Here is a 7,760-nt window from a genome sequence, read left to right as displayed (position 1 = left end):
TATTTAATCTTTTTGACACAATGGTTAAACAGTAAAATTACAAGTTTTAATTGTGGAATAATAATATATGTAGTGTGAATCAAATTCGAATTACTCCTACTTAGGTTTAATTTAGTATTTTTTTCAGTTCATGCAGTGCTAACATCGGTGGGCTTTTTGTGAACTTGCAGTCCTAAGGTTTAACCTGAGATGAATTCTGAAGGGTCCTTCCATTATACTTCCAGCAGCACGACCATTAATATGAAGTTATTCGCATCCAGGTAAGTTTTATCTTATTATTTATTATGTTCAGCATGTTATAACAAGAACTAAAACTTTTTTTCATATAAATTATATATATATATATTTTATAACTGAAAAAAGTTTTAATTAATGTTAATAAAAATAATGTTAGTAGATTATGTGTGTTATTATATTTTTCCATTTAAACTAATTTTATTCTTAAGGAGTAAATGTGTTTTTTTGGATATATGTTTTATTTTCATTGCATGAAGGGTTTTAGGTTCGTTAAAAAAAAACAATTCTTTAGTTAAATTATAGTCTTCTTTATTTAATTTTTTTAATATACATAAATTGCTGTACATGTTTTTCTAAATGCTAGGTAAAACTAAGTAAATATTATAATTAGGTTACAATAAACAATGATTTTCAGAATCAATAATGGTGATACCCAGAGTACTGCCTGCAAAACTGTTCATCAATGGAAGCCAAAGTGAAAAAGACGCAAAAACATCAATCCAGTGTGAATATTCTACTAAACATTGGTTAGGAATCTATAAAAAAAAGAAAGTATGTAATTATTATACGTAATGTGCATGATTTCATCAAAATTAAAAATTGCATGTTTAGAAAAAGTTAATAAAAGTCTTTAAAAAAATTATTTTATTTTTCCATTAAATGTGTTAATTACTACGAAAAAGTAGAAATAAAACGTAAAAAATGAATAATATTTTATTAATATTTGAAAGTGTTGAAGAAAATGGGAAAAAATAAAAAAGATAACCTAAAAGGAAGGTTACAAAGTCTAGAGAGTAGTTAGAAGTAAAAAAGATAAACCTAGAGGGAAGGTTAGAAATGGCTGGCAGAGTCGTAAGAGTGTGCAAGAGCAACAGTCAGCTGGAGCGATCTAGGAGCCAGTGGATCAGGTGAGTTAATTGGCCGCCATCTTGCTCTGGGAGGCTATATAACTAAGTTCGCTGAAAGGGCGGGGCAGGGTGGGGAGAACCGTCGAAGCGACAACATCTCCCCACTTCATGATTCTTTGAGAGAGAGGTGATGGATGTTAGACTAGACTAGATAGAGATTTTTGGGAGCGACAGAGCGACCTTCCCCCCTTCATTCACTCAAGTCGTACTGACGAGAATTACCTGTGTTGCCGTATATATAGGGAAGGTTACAGCACTGCTACCTGGTGGTCAATTCTGGAACTATTTTTACACCTGTCTGATAAGTGGCGCCCTCTGACGGATTTTTTTGGAACTAATTTTTTACTTTACCTTAATTTCTTTATTTTAAGTTTTTCTGTTAGTTTTAAACGTTTTTTTATCACTTCTTTTTGTATTTTATTGATTTATATGTATATAATGTAATATATGAAGTCTATGTAAAAACAAATTGGGCATGCAAATAAATATTTTTTTATAAATTAATGGTTTTTATTTATTCTCCTGCTAAATAATACTTTTTATTTTTACTTTAAGTCAATAAATCATTTAATAAATAAGACTGAGATACAAACATGCATTTTACCAATATCTGAATAATATATTTTTTTAGCAATTGATTCATAACAAAAGATGTTTGTACTTACTCATTTGATAGATGTTTTCTTACCGTCTTTTTTATTTTCACTTCAGTTGATGGACGGTTTTACAGGTAGTACTCCACAGTATTGGAAGTTTTCAATCTGAAATCATTATTCAATGAAATAAACAGTTTATAGAGTTATTCTTGAAATAAAAAACATTCTATTCAATTGATGCTACAAATTAATATGCAACCATTAGTTTGAGGTACATTTATATCTTTCAGGTTAATCGAAAGTTAAAATTACAGTTTAAATCTTATAAACGGATCAATCTTTTAGAACGAATTCATTGCATTGTGAAATATTAAATTATTTTAATTGAAATTGCTTCTACGCTACAATTTTACTTTTGTATTAAACTATTTTTTATTTAATTTCTACGAAAAATGTTAAATTTTGTTTAAAATTATTAAATTTTAATGATAAAATCACTAGTTCTGTAGCTATAGGTAAAGTTCATTATTCATAAAAATTAAGCTGAAGCATTGATCTGTGCATTAAAATAATTTATTAAAGAAGCTAAACATGGTTGAATGTTTCATCAATGAAAAGGTAATGTATATCAAATTTCAAAAAGCACTTATATGATCTATGATTAAGATTAATTTGATTGAAAAATCCATCACATTTATTATCTTTTTTCATGAAAATGAATTAAAAAATGTTTAGCACGACTAAAAATGGTTCAAATATTCAGAATTCACATGCAGTTTGACGTTGAATTCATCAATCAGATTAAAACCTACTTTCTACAAAAATTAAAACTTTTCCAATCTTAGTGGGCAATTTACTTATACCTAAATAATACATTTTTCAAGTAATTGATTCATAAGAAAAGTAGTTTGTACTTACTCGTTTGACCGATGTTTCCTCAACGTCTTTTTCATTTCCACTTCAGTTGATGGATGGCTTTGCAGTTATTGGCCTACAGTATTAGCTGTTTTCAATCTGAAAATCATTATTCAATGAAATAAACAGTTAATAGATTTAATCTTAAATTAAAAAACATTCTATTCTATGACTCTACAAATTAAAACGCAACCATTAGTTTGAGATACAGTTATATCTTTCAGGAAGAAGAAACAAAGAAACAAATTAAAATCGAAAGTTAAAATTACAGTTTAAATCTTTTAAACGGATCAATCTTTTAGAACGAATTCATTGCATTGTGAAATATTAAATTATTTTACTTCTTTAATAAACTATTTTTTATTTATTTCTACGAAAAATGTTAAATTTTGTTTAAAATTATTTAATTTTAATGATAAAATCACTAGTTCTGTAGCTATAGGTAAAGTTCATTATTCATAAAAATTAAGCTGAAGCACTGATCTGTGCATTAAAATAATTTATTAAAAAAGCTATACATGGTTGAATGTTTTCTCAATGAAAAGGAAATGTATATACATATTTCAAAAAGCACATGTATGATCTATGATTAAGATTAATTTGATTGAAAAATCCATCACATTTATTATCTTTTTTCATGAAAATGAATTAAAAAATGTTTAGCACGACTAAAAATGGTTCAAATATTCAGAATTCACATGCAGAAAAATCTGAAAAAAGTTTTGCTTTCCACTATAATATGAAATAATATATAAACCAACCTGAACAACAGTTCCACACAAGCCCCGTGATAGGTAGATTTTCTTGACTTCTTCATTTAACGTAATGATTTTTTTAAATAGTTGTTTTTATATTTCCACTGGAGGAGGTTTCCCAACTTCTTTCTCATTCTGGCTTAATTTTATGAACATTTCTGAATGAAACTGCATCGGGATTTTAATCTGGAAAACAACTTTCAATGAAATCAAGTGTTTCTTTAGTTTTTTCTAGAAATAAGCTTTCTTATAATGATAAAACAAAATGAAATCTATCGAAAATGAAGATATATGAATGGAATTCATCGTTAAATCTTTAAATCTCTTCAACGGTTAAATCTTAAAAGAATGAAATCGGAAAATTGCAAGAGATTGCTGACAGTAAATTAACTAAAATTAATTCACTCTTTGACAATATTGTATTTGCGATTGAGCTGAATCTTTTTTCGAGCAAAATAAACAATTTTACAGTTTTCTAAACCAGCGTTTCCCAACCTGTGGTACGCGAAAAATAATCAGTAATGGAGGACATAAAAAATTGTTTAAAAAAAACTTTATTTTATTTTTCTAAAAACCTTACTTTTTTTCCAATTAAAATATTATTACTCAGAAAGACTTTAGTCCGAATTCGATTCCGATGACACGGTTAGAAAGACAGATAATTTTTTTAAAAATTGACACCATTTGGAAGCGTAAGTTATTCTCCAAACAGCCTCAATCTTCCTCGGAATACTGGAAAAATAAAAGCAATAGAAATGTTTAAGAAACCTATTAGGCCCTTATGTGATCATTATCACATAACCCTAGGTGCTGGCACTTTTTATAAAAGTTTCCTTGTCTAATGGGCTTTCAAACGGTATATCATTTGCCAAGATTCCTTTTATCTTCGTATGAGAAATTACGTTTGATTTGCAAGAAAATCTGTTAACGAGCACTCAAGAGTGTTAGTTTATCAAGTTGTTTAATTCATTGAAAACTCTTTTAGACGGTCCAGTAGTCAGTTTTTAAGTAGATTGTCTTAAAATAAGGAAGTCAAAGGTTACTAATTGAAAAAATTAAGGTTTTTAGAAAAAAAGTAAAGTGACGTCACTGAAGAACAGGGGAAAATATGAAGTTGGCCAATACGTCATTGAACTCCACTTTAGATGTACTACACACAGTAGGCCTATGGACATTACTTTCTGGTTCACCCTGTATAATATAAAATTGCAACAAGATTTATTACATTGAAATTTACATTTATTTACTAACGCGTTCTCTTAATGATTAAAAAAGCTAATGTTCTAATGCCAACGTCGACGAAAAAGCAACGCAACCAATAAAAAATAAAAACAAGATACAGATAAAAAAATGTTTTAATAGTTTCACCAAGATTGTGAATTGCAAAGCCAGTAATTTCTGCTTATTGATCTGGACTGGACTTATTTTAAAAGATTTGTTTGCAAATATAATTTAATTAAAATCGGGAACAACACGTTAAATATTGTTTTTTTCTTTTTTTAATCAATTCAAGTTATATTTTCAAGGTACGACTAAGAAAAGGTTTCACGAATAATGTTTTTCAAACACAGAATCTTGAACCATAATTTTTTAAGTTTCTTCAATAAATGAATGATCCGACAAAATACAGACTGGTACAATTCAACCTCACTAAGCAAGCAAAGTATTAAAATCCAATTTGGATCATAATCCCTTGAAATAAATTAAATGTCTTCAAATACAAATTGTTAAATTTTACTGCAAAGAAAGACATTTCGAATAAGACAAGTTCAATGGTTATTAGCAAGTTAGTAATTCAGGCATGAACTCTCCTCCCGTCAAAAAAGTGGAGAATGAACTTACGTGATTTTATAACTGAATAATAAGGAATAAAAATATTTATAAGAGAAAGCACTTGACTCTTCAATTCCTCATAAATAAGACTTCACATATCGTTGAGCATTAAAAGCAAGCGAACTATCTAATGTGGAAGCGTTTGTCTTACAAAATTAATATGAATTATTGCCATATTGTATTAATTGTAGGATTTACTTTGAATGATTCACGAAGAAGTGAAAGGAAAATTGATTAAACCACTTACATAAGTTACTAATTTTCCAAGAGTCCAGCAAACTCGTGATGGAACTGATTAAAGATAAGCTTCTTAAATAATTTTGACTGTTTGGTAAGAACTTGAAATTTGCGAAACATTAGAATATGTAGAACGTTCTGTTCAGATGAATTACAATATATGATAAGTAAATTTTGTTGTACACTAACTAAAAAAAGTGAACAGAAGCAATGCAAAAAGTATTTGAACAAGACTGAAACTGTCTACTTACAGATATACCGTGCACTTGGAGATATGGCGGACCAACTGATTACGATAAGGTTATCAACCTATCAATAAGGTTAACTGTACCTTTCACTGCCTTCGAAATTGGAAGTTCTTTCAGATTAAATACGTTAATCTACGAAAAGAAAGCTTAAAAATGATAAAGAAATAAAAAAAACTTAAAAAACATATATATAAATAAAAGTGTGTTTAACACATGACAAAAAAAAAATGCCAAAATTGTTACTAGTTTTGGGGTGGCCCCTCAGAAATAATTTTTTTTTAAATAAATGTTTTTCGCTGCGTACGAAACGAATATAAGTTATATTTTCTGCCAACTACAAGTAATGTGGAAGCAAATAGTGCAACCCTGTTTCAATTACACCACTTCGTTAAGATAATTTGATCACGAACTTAGCAGACCTAAGAACGGATATTTCCATAAAAAACTTATTCATTAGTTATTTAAAATTTATAATTACAACAGTAAGTTTGAGGGAAGAGAAGCTAAGTGATAAAGTATTGGTTTCCTCTTAGAGATTCCGCGTTCGTAACAGCAACTGGACCCATAGATTTTTCTCTTTCTTACAGTTTACTGCGCAGGGATAGTGTTGTCTTTATTTGGTAAACACTTAACGGAGGCCGGCAGCTTATTAAAAAAGAGCTCCGGGCACCAATGATTCATGTACAACACTAGTTCAAACTTAATATTTAGTTTCCAGCAATGGTCTCATGGGACCTGACGGTAATTTAGCGATTAAATCCATCAAGCAGAATCACTACTTAACAAAAGAGTTTTTTTATTTCCTCAAAAGTGGCTTAGATTCATGTCCTACTGTATGCTTCAACAGTGAACCCATTATTTATACCAAATACTGTACGTTACCTAAGACTCTCGCTGTACCAGCCTCTAACTTGGTAGGAACATATACTATACATGTAGCTCTATTGGAACCGAAATGTAGATTTGGGAGACTATAAACAATCGTAGTATTTTTCCTTGCGAACAAACTAATAATCTATAAAAATCTATTGAAACTGCAGCTCGACTTCAGGTGGTTCCGTCGATTATATTTAGACTATTGTCAAATGAATCATGTTGTTTCAAATTTGACTTTACATACGAATTAACAAATACCGTATGGATTAGACGAAATGACACACTTGATAATTGCACTTCCAACACCAAGAACGGCGGTACACTCAATCCTTATCACCCACCTCATCTACCAAACGGGATAGAGGATCCCTATCTAACAACATTCAAACGAGTTACACATCCATACAATCAGTTCGCAGGCTTTGAAAGACCTTGCGAAGACATCTTCTTCACCACACAGAATACTGACAAAGTAATAAATAAATAAATTCTCTAACCAAAACTGAATAGCAAATAAAATGCTATGGTGTATATATAAAATAAATAATTAAAGAATTTTGAGCAAGAAATAAAAATCTGAATTGAATAAAGGTCAAATTTAATTTTTATAGTCGCTATTAGATATGTGGTTCTACCACCCACATATCATATCAAATACAAATACTTACTTTCAAACTACATATTGGTTTCTTAGTTCGCCGAGTTGCTCCAAATATTTGAGAAGTATTAAACTTCTTTAATGGAGAGTCGTCGTGGTTGGCTTTAGTTTTTCCTTTTTAAACTTACAATTAATGAAAACATTACATTAATAGTAAGCTAAGATACAGTTGAAATTTAAATTACTTTATTGATTGAAAAGTTAATATAAAGTGAAGGAATATTGAAATAATGAGATGGAAAATGTTTGTTTAAATACGTAATTTTCTTGATTTGAAATATTTTTGTCTTCGTAATCCTGAAAAAGAATTTTAAAAGAATTAATTGTATTTAAAAAAAGTTTAAAATATAAATTTATTTTCGACCCTCACATTCAACTTTTTTTTGACCTCGTCTACTTTAATCAATTTAATTTAAGGGTAATTAAATAATTTTATTGAGAGGTGCGACTCTTTAGGTGAGAGCGAAACAAAGCAAAGAGAGACGCGCCACTTATAT

General features: G+C 29.1%; 1 protein-coding gene across 1 annotated transcript in view; it reads right to left on the bottom strand.

Moving 5' to 3' along the window:
* Positions 1 to 571: 571 nt before the first annotated feature.
* The window catches only part of LOC141458112 (uncharacterized), a 40,465-nt gene continuing 33,276 nt past the window's right edge, over positions 572 to 7,760 (bottom strand). Inside the window, exons 111-116 of the mRNA XM_074135711.1 lie at positions 7,274 to 7,560; positions 5,492 to 5,861; positions 3,418 to 3,597; positions 2,660 to 2,755; positions 1,811 to 1,906; positions 572 to 773 (exon numbers count right to left, since the gene is read on the bottom strand). The gene's annotated coding sequence lies outside the window, so the exon portion shown is untranslated. The remainder of the gene's footprint in view (positions 774 to 1,810; positions 1,907 to 2,659; positions 2,756 to 3,417; positions 3,598 to 5,491; positions 5,862 to 7,273; positions 7,561 to 7,760) is intronic.

The sequence above is a fragment of the Rhodnius prolixus genome, unplaced genomic scaffold (assembly GCF_049639745.1).
Source record: "Rhodnius prolixus isolate KJV_2025 unplaced genomic scaffold, Rpr scaffold_5, whole genome shotgun sequence".
In the NCBI taxonomy this organism is placed as follows: Eukaryota; Metazoa; Arthropoda; class Insecta; order Hemiptera; family Reduviidae; genus Rhodnius; species Rhodnius prolixus.
The sequence above is the reverse complement of the archived record's forward strand: the minus strand, read 5'-3'. Positions and strand labels throughout refer to the sequence as shown.